Raw genomic sequence first — 15497 nt, 5'->3', positions numbered from 1 at the left:
GTGACTGTATATTCCTGTGTGTATGTGTCTGTGGGTGACTGTATATTTGTGTGTGTCAGTGTCTTAGTGTGTCTGTATATTCCTGTGCATCAGTGTCTATGTTTATCTGTATACTCCTGTGTGTCAGTACCTGTGTGTGTCTGTGTATTCAGGTGTGTCAGTGTATCTATGTCTCTGAATATTCCTGAGTGTGTGCCTGTATATTCCTGTGCATCAGCGTCTTTGTGACTGTATATTCCTGTGTCAGTGTCTTTGTGTGTGACTGTATATTCCTGTCTGACCCTGTGTATGTGTCTGTATGTTCCCACGTGTCTTTGTGTGCCTATATATTCCTGTGTGTCTGTATATTCCTGTGCATATGTCTGTACATTCCTGTGTGTCTGTGTCTATGTGTGTGACTGTATATTCCTGCGTGTGCGTGTTTCCTCTAGCCTGTTGTCCTGCTCAGAGCCAGCTGGGAGCTATTGCCGTCGTGCTGACAGTGCGTTTTAGTGGGGGTTGGGGGTGTCAGTTTCTGGTGCCTGTGAGGATGCTGCCTCTCCCTGCGGGAGGAGCCGGCGTGTGTCAGTTTCTAACCCGGAAGCCGAGTTCCAGTCCCTGCTGGGCTCGCTCCCTGCAACTTCTAGCCTCCAAAACTCCCGAGAAAAGTTTCTGTCCCTGGCAACTGCGTTCTGTAGTGCTGACTGCCCACCGCGGGGAATCTCAGAGGCCCTTCTGAAGCGGAACTCCGTGCCGAGGGCTGGGTAAGAAAAAACAAAGTGGTGGGGAATCTTGAATGGGATAAGGAGGGGTGAAGGAGGGACTGTTACGGCCTGGAAAGCGGCTGGAGACGGGGTATAACTAGCAAACTCCTGTTCTGTTCCTCCTCTTGTCTGAATGTAACTTTCTAGAACTGTGGAAGGCGACTGACAAGAGACGGAGAGGTGGGGCGGTGGGGGGTGCAGGGTGGTCAGGATTGGACGGGAGCGAGAGAAGATTGCAGATTGCAAATTTAGGATTAAATCATTTTACAGGTGGGCAGAACACTAACCTAAAGATTATTTTTCACTAAAGTCATAAGTTTGGGAAAGTTTCTTGTGAGCTTTTCTTTTCTAAAACAAAAGTACGACTTTTCATTACTTTTGAAAACTTTTTAAAAACTTTTCTGCCTCTGGGACGACTTCACTTCTGTATTGCTCCCCAGTTTCTCTTGTTCATTGCTGACATGACTATTTTATGGAGTTACAGTGTCTGGATTATTGATTTAGGGTGTGGGATCTGGGAAAGATTGGATCAAGTTCGAAGTACTTTTTTATCCACAGTGCAGTGGTTCCTTGTACAGACAAGTCCGCAATGGTGTTTCAGTATTAGTCACTCACTAATCTTCCACTTTCTCCTAAGCGTGTGTACACTTTGGTTTCAGACAATCTGTTAATATAGAACAAAAGCAGAAAGTGCTGGAGAAATTCAGCAGGGCTGGCAGCATCTGTGCAGAGAGAAACAGAATTAACGTCTTGGGTCGAGTGACCCTTCTCCAGAACTGCTGGGTAGCTAGGAAAAAGTAGTATATACGTTGAAATCGGGGCAGAGGAGCGACCAGCAGCTGGAGAGGTAGACAAAGGGATGGATAATGGTAAGCCAGGGACCATAAGTGAGTAAGAATGGGTTGGCTGTACTGAAAGCAGTCCATGTCATGACAGAGCCAGAGGTGTGGGGGTGGGTAAAGGACATGGAAGGAGGCTCTAATAATGTTGAACTCGATATTGAACCCTGAAGTCTGCAGGGTCCCCAAGCAGTACCTGAGGTGCTGTTCTTCCAGCTTGCACTGAGTTTCACTGGAACACTGCAGCAAGCCTGAGACAGAGATGTTGGCCAGGGAACAGGGTGGTGTGTTGAAGTGGCAGGCTCAAGTGGTAGCTCAAGGTCATTTTTGCAGCTAGAACGTAGGTGTGCTGCAAAGTGGTCACTCAGTGTGCATTCGTATCCCCAATGTGGAGGAGACCACATAGTGAGCAGCAAATACAGTAGACTAGATTGAGTGAAGTGCAGGTAAATCGCTGCTTCACTTGGAAAGTGTGTCTGGGGCCTTGGTTAGCGAGGAGGGAGGATGTAAAAGGGTAGGTGTTACACTAAGATTAAACATAGAACTGGAGATCTGAAACTTAAACAGAAATAGCTGGAGAAACTCAGCATGTCTGGCAGCATCTGTGGAGAGAAAGCGGAGTTAGCGTTTCGAGTCTAGTGACTCTTCATCAGAACGTGTTAATTCTGCTTTCTTCCCACAGATGCTGCAAGACCTGCTGAGCTTCTCTGAGTTTTTCTGTTTTTGTGCGGGTGTTACACCTTCTGCAGTTGCAGGGGAAGGTGCCATGGGGCATTGGGAGTGGAGGAGGAGTGGACCTGGGTGTCCCAGAGGGAATGGTCCTTGCAGAAGGCTGACACAGGAAGGGTGGGGACGGGAGGGGAATGTGTATCTGGTGGTGGCTTGTCGCTGGAGGTGGCGGAATTAACACGTTCTGATGAAGAGTCACTAGACTCGAAACGCTAACTCCGCTTTCTCTCCACAGATGCTGCCAGACATGCTGAGTTTGATAGGGTGGAGCCTCAGCACTCCATTTATCCCCTCTTAAAAACCCTGTCACATCCCCTTCCCATCAACTATCATCGGGGAAGTTTAAATTTAGAGGGGATGGCAGTCAGGGCAGTGCAATGTTCCTCCTGCAGGATGTGGGAGGTAACAGTCAACAGCAGTGACCCTGCTGACTTCACCCGTGGGAAGTGCACCCAGCTCCAGCTCCAGCTCCTCAAAGACCGCGTTAGGGAACCAGAACTGGAGCTGGATGAACACAGGATCATTCGGGAGACTGAGGGGGTGATAGAAACCAGCTACAGGGACATAGTTACCCCTAAGAACGAAGGCAGTTGGGCGACAGTAAGGAAAGGGAAGGGAAGCAAACAGTCAGTGCAGGGATCCCCTGTGGTTCCCTCAACAATAAGTATACTGTTTTGGATACTGTTGGAGGGGGGGGAACCGACCAGGGGTAAGCCACAGGGAGTGGGACTCTGGTACAGGGTCTGACTCTGTGGCTCATAAGGGAAGGGGGGAGAATAGGAGAGCAATTGTGGTGGGGGATTCAATAGTAAGAGGCACAGACAGGCGGTTCTGTGGACGCGAACGAGACGAACGAATGGTATGTTGCCTCCCGGGTGGCAGGGTCCGTGATGTCTCGGATCGTGTCTTCGAGATCCTTAAGGGGGAGGGTGAGCAGCCAGCAGTCATGGTACACATCGATATCAATGACATCGGTAGAAAAAGGACAGAATGTGAAAAACAAGTACAGGGAGTTAGGTTTGAAGCTGAAGTCCAGGACAAACAGGGTAGTTATCCTTGGATTACTACCAGTGCCACGTGATAATGAGGTAAGAAATAGGGAGAGAGTGCAGCTAAACACATGGCTACAGGGCTGGTGTAGGAGGGAGCGCTTCCATTATGTGGATAATTGGAGCACATTCTGGGGAAGGTGGGACCTGGACAGGAAGGACGGGTTGCACCTGAACCGGAAGGGCACAAATATCCTGGGAGGGACGTTTGCTAGAGCTATACGGGATGGTTTAAACTAGATTGGCAGGGGGTGGGGAACCAGATTTGTAATTCAGAGGATGAGGTATTCAGCCTTCCAACAGACACAACAGGGAGTGAGGTTGTTAATAAAGAAATGCGGCCAATGGAGCGTAATTGTGGACACAGAGATGGTTTGAGGTGTGTATACTTCAATGCTAGAAGTATCAGAAATAAGGCAGATGAACTTACAGCATGGGTCAGTTAATGGAGCTACGATGTTGTGGCCATTACAGAAACTTGGGTAGCTCAGGGACAGGAATGATTGCTGGAAGTTCTGGGATTTAGATGCTTTAAAAGAAATAGGGGGGATGGGAAAAGAGGCGGGGGAGTGGCATTGCTCGTCAGGGCCAGTATAGAGCGACTGAAAGGCAGTTCGAGAATTATATGTCTATAGAGTCAGTTTGGGTTGAGGTCCGGAACAAGAAAGGAGCAGTCACTTTGTTGGGGGTTTTTTACAGACCCCCTAATAGTAGCAGAGAAGTGGAGGAGCGGATTGGGAGGCAGATACTGGAAAGGTGCAGAAGTCACAGGGTTGTAGTCATGGGTGACTTCAATTTTCCAAATATTGATTGGAAACATTTTAGTTGTAATAGTTTAGTTGGAGCGGATTTTGTCCAGTGCGTTCAGGAAGGATTCCTGACACAGTACGTAGATAGACCAACATGAGGAGAGGCCACTTTGGATTTGGTGCTTGGCAATGAACTGGGCCAAGTGTTAGACCTGTTGGTAGGAGAGCATTTTGGTGGTAGTGATCATAACTCTGTTGCTTTTACAATAGTCATGGAAAAGGATAGGTACATACAGCAGGGTAAGGTTTATAATTGGGGGAAGGGTAATTATAATTCTGTTAGGCAAGAACTGGGTAAACATAAAATGGGAACAGATGCTGTCAGGGAAGAGCACTATAGAAATGTGGAGATTGTTTAAGGAATGCATACTGTGTGTGATCGCTATGTTTGTCCCTAGCAGGCAGGGAAGATGCGGTCAAGTGAGGGAGCCTTGGTTCTCGAGAGAAGTCGAATGACTAGTTAAGAGGAAGAAGGATGCTTATATAAGGTTGAGGAAACAAGGATCGGAAAAGGCTCTAGAGGGATACAAGTCAGCCAGGAAAGAGCTGAAGTAAGGGCTTAGGAGAACTATAAGGGGGCATGAGAAAACCTTGGCAGATAGGATCAAGGAAAACCCCAAGGCTTTTTACACATATGTGAGGAATAAGAGAATGACCAGAGAAAGGGTAGGGCCGATCAAGGATTGTAAAGGGAATTTGTGCACGGAATCTAAAGAGATAAGAGAGGTCCTTAATGAATACTTTTCTCCAGTATTCACAACTGAGAGGGACCTAGTTGTAGTGGAGGACAGTGTGAAACAGGCTGGTAGGCTAGAGGAGGTGGATATTATTAGGGAAAATGTACTAGGAATTTTGCCGAACTTGAAGATAGATAAGTCTCCCGGGCCTGATGAGGTTTATCCAAGGATTCTATGGGTAGCGAGGGAAGAGATTGCAGGGCCTTTGGCGATGATCTTTTCGTCCTCGCTGTCCACGGGTATAGTGCCGGAAGATTGGAGAGTGGCAAATGTCATTCCCTTGTTCAAAAAAGGGAATAGGGAAAACCCCGGAAATTACAGGCCAGTTAGTCTTATTTCAGTGCTGGGCAAATTATTGGAAAGGGCTCTGAGAGATAGGATTTATGATCACTTGGATAGGCACAGTTTGATTTGTGAGGAGTAGATCATGCCTCACAATCCTTACTGAATTCTTTGAAGAGGTGACCAAACACATGGATGAAGGTAGAGCAGTGGATGTGGTATACATGGATTTAAGTAAGGCTTTTGATAAGGTTCCCCATGGTAGGCTCATGCAGAAGGTAAGGAGGCATGGGATAGGGGGAAATGTGGCAGATCGGATTCAGAATTGGCTGACCCTTAGAAGACAAAGGGTGGTAGTGGACGGAAAATATTCAACATCGTTGAAGAAGGGTCCAGGCTCGAAATGTCAGCTTTCCTGCTCCTCTGATGCTGCTTGGCCTGCTGTGTTCATCCAGCTCTGCACCTTGTTATCTTATATTCAACAAGGTGCTCAGTTACGAGTGGTGTACCACAAGGATCTGTCCTGGGTCCTCTTCTATTTGTGATTTTTGTAAATGATTTGGATGTAGGAGTGGAAGGGTGGATTAGTAAGTTTGCGGACGATACGAAGGTGGGTCGTGTTGTGGATAGTGCGGAGGGCTGGTCTAGGTTACAAAGGGACATTGATAGGATGCAGAGCTGGGCTGAGAAGTGGCAGATGGAGTTGAGCCCTGAGAAGTGTGAGGTGATTCATTTTGGAAGGAAAAACTTGAAAGCAGAATACAGGGTTAATGGAAAGATTCTTGGCAGTGTGGAGGAGCAGAGGGATCTTGGGGTTCGTGTCCACATAACCCAAGTGGATAGAGTTGTTAAGAAGGCTATGGTGTGTTAGCTTTCATTAATAGAGGGATTGGTTTCAAGAGCTGTGAAGTTATGCTCCAGCTATACAAAAGCCTGGTTTGACCACATCTGGAGTATTGTGTCCAGTTCTGGTTGTCTCATTACAGGAAAGATGTGGAAGCGTTGGAAAAGGTGCAGAGGAGATTTACCAGGATGTTGCCTAGAATGGAGGGAAGCTCTTACGAGGAAAAGTTGAGAGAGCTAGGGCTTTTCTCTTTAGAACGACGAAGGATGAGAGGTGACTTGACAGAAGTGTACAAAATGATCAGAGATATAGATACAGTGGACAGCCAGAGACTTTTTCCTTGGGTGGAGGTAGCTATTATGAGGGGGCATAGTTTTAAAGTGAGTGGAGGTAGATATAGGGGAGATGTCAAGGTAGGTTCTTTACTCAGAGCGTGGTAGGGGCGTGGAATGCATTGCCAGAGCGGGTAGGGGAGTCGGCTTCATTAGGGGCATTTAAGCGGCTATTAGATCGGCATATGGATGATAGTATAAGGTCGGGGTGGATGTTAGATAGACCTTAGGTTTCGGGTAACATCGGCACAACATCGTGGGCCACAGGGCCTGTACTATGCTGTACTGTTCCATGTTCCATGTTCTATGTTCTAACCATCTTGCCCCATCTACAACCCTATCCCTTCACTCCACCCCTTAACCCTACCCCTCGTGACAATACCTCATCTTTTTTTTCCATGACTTCTGCCTACCATTTCCTCTGCTCCCTCGCAGTTTCTCCTCCTGTGCCCCTACCCGCTCGCCCTCCTGCTTTGCTCCCTCCCTTGTCTGCTCCCCTTCCTATGCCCCACCCTCCCTCCTGAGCCGCAGTCTCCGTACTCCCCGCCATTTCTGTCTGCCCCGTCTTTGGCTCACATTCGCTACCATGGATAAAAGTACCAACAGTGAACTGTATTTATCTGGGGCCGAGATGACGGCAAAGCTGTTATCTCTCAGTGTTTGTCCCATGGTATGGAATATCACAGGTATCTCCCTGTATTTATCCTTTGGTGTGTAATATTGTTAATATCTCTCTTTGTATATTCTATGGTGTACAATATCATTGATACCTTCTAGTATTGACCACATTATGTGTGATGTCACTGATATCTCCCATGGTGTGGGATATCACTGATATTTCCTGTGGTGTGAGATATCACGGATATCTCCCTGTGTTCATCCATGGTATGGTATAACACTGATGTCTCCCAAGATGTAGGATAGTACTGATAACTCCCAGTATTTATGCTATGGTGTGGAATATCATGGATATTTCGCCCTGTTTGCCCCCATGTTGTGGGCATTGCTGATATCGCACTGTGTTTACCCCAGGGTGTGAAAAATCACTGCTATCTTCCAGTGTTTATGTTGAGATATTGAATATTACTGATATCTGCTTATGTTTACCCCACGGTGTGGGATATCTCTGATATCTCCCCATTTTTATAACATGATGTATATTGCTGATACCTCACTGTGTTTATCCCTTGGTGCGAAATACCACTGATACTTCCCAGTGTTTCCGCTGTGATGTGGGATATCACTGATAGCTTCCTGTGTTTACCCCATGGAGTGCATGGAAGGGGGCAGAGATTGCTGTTAAAGAATTGTGTAGGCCCTGTCTGTCCTCTGAAGTGGATGAAGAAGATCCCATGGCAGCTGTTCTGAGCCATCCTCTTTGGCCATAAAGATGTCGCATGGTCTCAAGAGGCACTACTTAAGCTCATTCTTACTAAGCGAGTAGCTCCCATTCCCCTCACAGGGGATGTGAAATGGAGTTCAAGGAGGATAAGTCAGTTCCCAGATGTTGCCCGGAAGCTGAGAATCTTTTATCGTACCTTGTGTTCTGTAAGACATGAGCTTGGTATGAAACTCACAGGCACCAGTCAAAACCTTCAAAGCGCAGCCAGGAATTTGAGCCAAAGCTTCATGTCCTGAGGTTATAGGTGGCTCAGTTTGCTGTGTCGGAGTGATGGATGGGGAATATCTTCAGTTGAAGCCAGTGCTTCACCTGAGCCACAGGGAATACACACCCACCAAGGAGCTTTGTCCATGAGGGCGCATTTATTCATTTTCAAGGTCTCCACAGCATCTCGGGTGCCAGTCTGTAACCAATCCAGTCACTCCATGTGATATTGAGAAAAAGCTGAGGGCACTGGATACTATTAATGCCCTGACAAACATTAATGCAATAGTACTGAAGACTAGTGCTCCAGAACTGGCCGCTCCCCTAGCCAAACTGTTCCAGTACAGCTACAACACTGGCATATACCCGACAATGTGGAAAATTGCCCAGGGTATGTCCCATACACAAAAAGTAGTAAAAAATTTAACCCAGCCAATTACTGCACCATCCGTCTACTCTCGATCATCAGTAAAGTGATGGAAGGTGCCACCGACAGTGCGACCAAGCAGCACCTGCTCAGCAATAACCTGCTCAGTGACGCCCAGTTTGGGTTCCGCCAGGGCCACTCAACTCCTGATCTCATTACAGCCTTGGTTCAAACACGGACAAAAGAACTGAATTCCAGAGGTGAGGTGAGAGTGACAGGACTTGATATCAAGGCTGCATTCGACCTAGTGTAGCATCAAGAAGCCCTAGCAGAACTGGAATCAATGGGTATCGGGGGCAAACTCTCTGCTGGATGGAGTCACACATGGCACACGGGAAGATGATCATGGTTGTGGGAGGTCAGTCATCTCAGCTGCAGGACATCTCTGCAGGAGTTCCTCAGGGTAGTGTCCTAGGCTTAACCATCTTCAGCTGCTTCATTAATGACCTTCCCTCCATCACAAGGTCAGAAGTGGGGATGTTCGCCGATGATTGCATAATGTTCAGTCCCACTCGCAACTCCTCAGATACTGAAGCAGTCTGTGTTCACATGCAACAAGATCTGGATGATATCCAGGCTTGAGCTGACAAGTGGCAACTAACATTCGCACCATGCCAAGCATAGACCAACTCCAAAAAAGAGAGGATCTAACTATCATCCCTTGACATTCACTGCTACAACTATCACTGAATTCCCCATTATGTAACATCCTGGGGGTTGCCGTTGATCAGAAACTGAAACTGACCAGTTAATACAAGAGCAGGTCAGAAGCTAGGAACCCTGAAGTCAGTAATTCACCTCCTGACTCCCCAAACTCTACCCACCATCTTCCGGTTCCGGAAGTCACTGCCATCCATGAACCTGGGAGGTCTGCACAGCCAAGAAAAGAATTACAGGGAATGTTGGTCAGGAGTGTGGTGGAATACTCCCCACTTGCTTGGATGCGTGCAACACTTAAGAAGCTTGACACCATCCAGGACAAAGCAGCCGCTTGATTAGCACCACATCCACAAGCATTCACTCCCTCCACCACCGACGCTCAGTAGCAGCAGTGTGTACTATCTACAAGATGCATGGCAGAAATTCACCAAAGATCCTCAGACAGAACCCTCCAAACCAACGACCTCTCCATCTCGAAAGACAAGAGTAGCAGATACACCACCATCTGCAAGTTCCCTTCCAAACTGCTCATGATCCTGACTTGGAAATAGATCGCCATTCCTTCACTGTGGCTGGGTCAAAAGCCTGGAATTCCCTCCCTAATGGCATTGTGGGTGAATTACAGGGAGACTAAGAATTCTGCTGGAGTCACCTAGAATCTTATGAAAGTCTGTCCCTCAACTGGATGTACCTAGTTGTGTGAGGCTCAAAGCAGGGTAGGGGAAGGCGAAGGGTGGGTTTGGACTAGGTGTTGGCAGGTTATCAGAATGGAGCTACAGTTTTACTGCTGTTAAAAGGCCATTGTCAATCTCCGTAAGTAATGGCTTCCAGAAAAGGACAAGATCAGAAACCTGGCCAGTAACATGGAAAAGGCAGCACCAGGCTGATTGTTTACATGACCTGCCCAGTACATTGATTCATTTTTTGTTTTATTTATACACTTGCATATGACAGCAAACACAGCAATGTCCATGACGCTACACTGTCTTATACTGTGAGTTGATAGAATGCTGATACACTCACCAGTGGCATAGCTCACTGGAGCAAAGCCCAAATGAACCAGGCAGATTGTCAGTGAAAAGGCCAGGACAGAAGGACTGGCGCAATAACATTTGCAACTGGCAGGATAGATGGAGGAGGCCGGGATAATGAGGAATCCATGGTTTTCCAAACCGATTCCGAGTACAAAAGCAAGAAACTGATTGTGAATTTTTTATAAATCTCTAGTTAGGCTGCAGCTGGAGTATCGTATCTGTGTCCTGAAGAGGATGCAGAGCAGCTTTGTGGAAAGGGATATGATCTTCGGTGATCTGGAAAGACTGGACATGCTCAGATTCTTTTCCTTGGAGCAGATGACATGAGGAGCCGACTTAATCGAGGTGTTCAAATATTTAATGGTTCTGACAGAAAAGTTTGGTCCACTTACTGGAGAGTAAGGAACCACAGCATAGCGTTGAGATAATTGACAAGCAGAACAGAGGAGTGGCAGATGGAGTTTAATTTAGATAAGTGCGAGGTGTTGCATTTTGGGAAGGCAGATCAGGGCAGGACTTATAAACTTAATGGTAGGGACTTGGGGCAGTGTTGCTGAACATATTAGACCTTGAGGTAAATGTTCATTGTTTCTTGAAAGTGGAGTCACAGATAGACAGGGTAATGACAAAGGCATTTGGTACACTTGCCTTTATTGGTCAGTACATTGAGTATAGGAGTAGGAATGTCATGTTGTGGCTGTACAGGACATTGGTTAGGCCACTATTGGAATACTGCGTTCAGTTCTGGGTCTCCCTGCTATAGGAAGGATGTTGTGAAACTTGAAAGGGTTCAGAAAAGATTTACAAGGATGTTGCCTGGATTGGAGGGTTTGAGCTTTAGGGAGAGGCTGGATACGCTGGAGCTGCTTTGCCTGGAGTGTCGGATACTAAGGAGTGACCTTACAGAGGTTTATAAAATCAAGAGGGGCATGGATAGGGTGAATAGCCAAGGTCTTTTCCCCAGGGTCGGGGAGTCCAAAACTAGAGGGAATAGGTTTAGGGTGAGAGGGGAAAGATTTAAAAGGGATCTGAGAGGCAACTTTTTCATGCAGAGGGTGGTGTGTATATGGAATGAGTTGCCACAGGAAGAAGTGGGGGCCAGTACAATTACAACATTTAAAATACATCTGGGTATAGGAATAGGAAGGATTTACAAGGATATGGGGCCAAATACTCGCAAATGGGACCAGATTAATTTAAGATATCTGATTGGCGTGGACGAGTTGGACTAAAGGATCTCTTTCCACACTGAACATCTCTATGACTAATTGAGACACAGCCAGTTAGGATTACGAATCAATAGTGGAATCAGATTCAGTAGTATCTTTCAGAAAGGAATTGGATCTGTGCTTGAAAAGCAAAGAATTACAGGGTAAAGAGCACACAGAATGTTAACGGGGTTGGGGGGGAGGGGAATGCAGGCAAAAGTTTTTCCAAGAGCTAGCACAGACATGATGGTCCAAATTGGCCTCCTGCAATTTGTGGTTTGATTTATTGACCTCAGGAACAGAAATGGACTGGTGAATCACAACCTTTAGCGTTCCTTCCCAGTTCCAGCCTTACCTTTGCAACGTTGAGGCTGTGGATTCAGGGTCCTCTCCTGTGTTCCCAGAGGTGCTGTCTTTTATCGGAGGCACTAAACCTGGGCGATCCATCCTGCTGCTGTTGTCCTAAGTTGCTGCCCAAAGAAAAGATCGACAGATCATCCATCCAGTTTCTGGGTTCTTACTATGTTGAGGATGATTGGTGCATTTTACACAAAGCAGATATCTTAGCTGTCTCTGATTAATTAAAGGGGACTTCTTGTTAAATGTGCACAAATTCAAATTGTAATTTGACGCGAATAAATTAGGAGCGGGAGTAGGCCATTCAGTCCATCAAGACTGATTCGCCATTCATGGCTGATGTGTTTGCCTTTTGAATTCCAGGCACTCGATCACCTTAGATTCTTGTTGGACAATGGAATTAATCCACTCCTGTCTTAAAAATGTTTAAAGACTCCACCTCCACTGTCTGCTGAGGTAGAGTTCCAATGTTGTACAACCCTCTGAGAGACAAAGCTCTGTTCCTCTCTTGTTCTGAAAGAGAAAGCCCCTAATTTTTAGACAGCGCTCCCTAGTTCTGGTCTCATCCACAAGAGGAAAGAACCTTACCATGTCCACCTTGTCAAGACTGTTCAGAATCTATTTATTTTCAATGCGGTCACCCCACTCATCAAAGTAATTGTATCTTTTTACAAATACAATACTGAAAATATCTGGAGCAATTGTGAACTGATTTCCCCTGGTTTATCAGGGATTTGTAGGTATTTGCAGGATATAGATTACATCCTAAATCCTTCCTGTGTTGAAATGAAGACTATTCACTCTTTGTGCTGTCTTGCCTCATTGTTTTCACAGCTCTCTCAGCTGCAAACTCCCAATCTTTCGACATTGCTTCCTCTCCGAAACTTGGATAACCCACTTGATACTTCCTCATTTATCTGGTCTTCATTTGTGCTAATCTTAACAAGGTCTCATACTACACAGGCCTTGAGTTCTAATCAACCTTTCTTTACTGCCTTTAATGAACCTGTTCCCCCAATCCTTTACAGCTGGCACTGTAGATTTAAGATCTCGTCAACTTTGTTATGCAGGAGAGACTGTAATGAATTGATGCTTAGAGGCAAGACAATACAGCACTGCCCTCAGTGTTACACTGGAGTGTCCAGGAGAGGTGTGGGAGTTTCTGGAGTGGGGATATGACTACCAGTCTCAGAGACAAGAGTGTTCCATACTGAGCCATGACCTGATGAACTTCTGTCCTGTTCCTAATTCAGTCCTTACTTGCAATGACAAGTCATCTGAATGGCAAGCAGTGTTGGAACATTACCTGCAATCTGCAACCTCACAGAAATAACGATGCCTTGGAACGAATTTAAGATTAAAGATGGGACTGAGGTCGACCCTTTCCCCGTTTTGTGAATGAACCGTCCCTTTAATAGGGACCCGTTCAGTGAACTGTCATCTCCTTTTAACAGGGGCCCCATTAAAGCGGGCCAACATTTAGCAATGAAATAAAAACTGCAAGAACTGCTGATGCTGTAAATCAGAAACAAAACCACAAAATTGTCGGAAAAGTTAAGCAGGTCTGGCAGCAACTGCGGAGAGAAATCAGAGTTAATGTTTCGGGGCGAGTGAGGATTTTCACCAGGAGAATCTATCCTCTCTCTCTCTCTCTCTCTCTCTCACACACACACACACAGAGAGAGGGTATAAGGAGCTGTGGCGTTGAGCCCTCAATCAGATCAACCATGATTGCATTGAATGGCCGAGCAGGCTTGGTGGGGGGTGGTGGGGCAGAGTGGCCTAATCCTGCAAAGTGGTAATTTTGTACGTTCACCTTCCACCTCGGTGTCTCACAGCCACGACCAGCAGCAATATTTCATATATTTGTAGCCCATCTCCCGGGCAGTTCCATGCCCCTCGTCTTCTAGCTCAGCCCAGCGCTGTCTGGGTGTTGCCTTCAACAATGGGTAAACTTGCCATTATCCCAAATCCGCCTTGTTAACTTTCTACTTCTCTTCCTTTTTAACGCAGGGGCCCCTCCATCATTTCCCTCCCCTTTAGCGCATGTGCTGCTGCTCCTGCTGAGCCATCTTTTTCACAGGCCTCCTCCCCCCACTTCCCTCTGAACCCACACTCCCCACAATCTACGTTCACCCGATCTATGTTTGGCTTCAACCAACCACTTCCTGTTCCACCTCAACTCCTGCCCCGAGCTTGTTGGGCCTTGGTTGCGGCCTGCTCCCTGGCCTTGGCCCTTCACCTAGATTTTCTTAACAGGAGCGAGTGAGAGAGAGAGAGAGAGAAAGGGAAAGGGAAAAACAAGATTGCTTTCTTCCATCCACTCAGCGATTCTCATTTAAATTCAAACCCAGCCCTGGAGGTTTAAATGGGCTGAGGTACAAATTGGACATTTTGTTTGTGTAGAAGCAGAAACCTGTTTTGATGACTCAGTTACTTGGATCCGAGTTAAGTAGAGGTAGCTGCCTGTACTCGGGCTCCTGGGATCACCACTCTTTATATCTGAGACAGAGACACATGGCACCCGTGTCCCTGAGGTAATAAAATGGCCAAGTCACAGTGTCGGCTGGGGAACAGTCACCAAGGAGATTGTTACAGTGGCAACTTGTAATTTTGCAGCTGTTAATGTCATAAAACGTCCCCAGGGCGCTTTGCAGCTAAACCCAAACTTGTCACTGAGCCACACACACTGATATGAAGCCAAACCTTTTGTGCAAAAAGGCAGTATTTTTTTTAATGGGGTAACTTTAAGGAAGGGAGAGAGATGGTGGGAACCTGAGGGCCTAGATAGCTGAAGGCACAGCCCGCATTGGTGGCGAGATTAAAATGGGGAACGCTCAAGAGGCCCCAACTAAAGGATTGTGGGATGAGGAGGAGATTGCAGTGTTAGGCAGATGTGAGGCCTTGGAGAGATTTGGAAACCGGGAGGGAAATGTGAAAACGGAGGTGTTGCTTGGTTCGGTGAATAGAGGGCGATGGGTGGATTTAAAGACCGGCAGATATTAGGAGGATCTCATGTCAATGCTAAATGTACCTGTCAGCTACATCCCAGATTACATAAGAATTACTGCCCGTTGAATTTTTAATTATTGACGGGATGTGTGGGTATCGCTGGCTGAGCAGTATTTATTACCCATCCTGAATATTCTCAAACAATTAAGAGTAAAATACATCACTATGTGGGTCTGGAGTCACATGGAGGCCAGGCCAGGTCAGGACAGCAGGTTTCCCTCCTAAAAAGAAATCAGTGAACCAGATGGGGCTTTACAACTATGGACCATGGTTTCATGTTTACCATTAGCCTGACATTTAATAACAGATGTCTTTATTAAATTCAAACGTCACTATCTGCCTTGGTGGGATTCAAAAGCTTAGCCCCAGAGGTTCAGCTGGACTTGTGGATAACTAGCCTCCCTTAGTGACTGCTGTATTTCTGACCCCTAGTTTACAATTCTTCATGTATTTGTTGGATCACTTCATTGCTTTAAGGAGCCAGTGTTTAAAGTTTGTTGTAGCTGGGGTATAAATTCAGTTGGTGTGATTGCTATGGCCCTCCGTTCCCTGATGAGATTCTAATGAGAGGGTTATCAATGCTGTGCCAGTATTTACAGTGGGTCAGTGCTCAGGGTTAAGCCTAACCCTATCGCTGTATTTACAGCGAGGACCCAGGGTTAAATCTAACCCTATCGCTGTATTTACAGCGAGGACCCAGGGTTAAGCCTAACCCTATCGCTGTATTTACAGCGAGGACCCAGGGTTAAATCTAACCCTATCGCTGTATTTACAGCGAGGACCCAGGGTTAAGCCTAACCCTATCGCTGTATTTACAGCGAGGACCCAG

At 46.5% G+C, this 15497-nt stretch overlaps 1 protein-coding gene across 1 annotated transcript in view; it reads left to right on the top strand.

Annotated features, from left to right (window-relative positions):
• Nucleotides 1-508: 508 nt before the first annotated feature.
• The window catches only part of elmo3 (engulfment and cell motility 3), a 98935-nt gene continuing 83946 nt past the window's right edge, over nt 509-15497 (top strand). Inside the window, exon 1 of the mRNA XM_048605576.1 lies at nt 509-743. The gene's annotated coding sequence lies outside the window, so the exon portion shown is untranslated. The remainder of the gene's footprint in view (nt 744-15497) is intronic.

Source organism: Rhincodon typus, chromosome 15, assembly GCF_021869965.1.
Source record: "Rhincodon typus isolate 14 chromosome 15, sRhiTyp1.1, whole genome shotgun sequence".
Taxonomy (NCBI): Eukaryota; Metazoa; Chordata; class Chondrichthyes; order Orectolobiformes; family Rhincodontidae; genus Rhincodon; species Rhincodon typus.
This window is presented reverse-complemented; position numbering and strand designations above follow the sequence as displayed.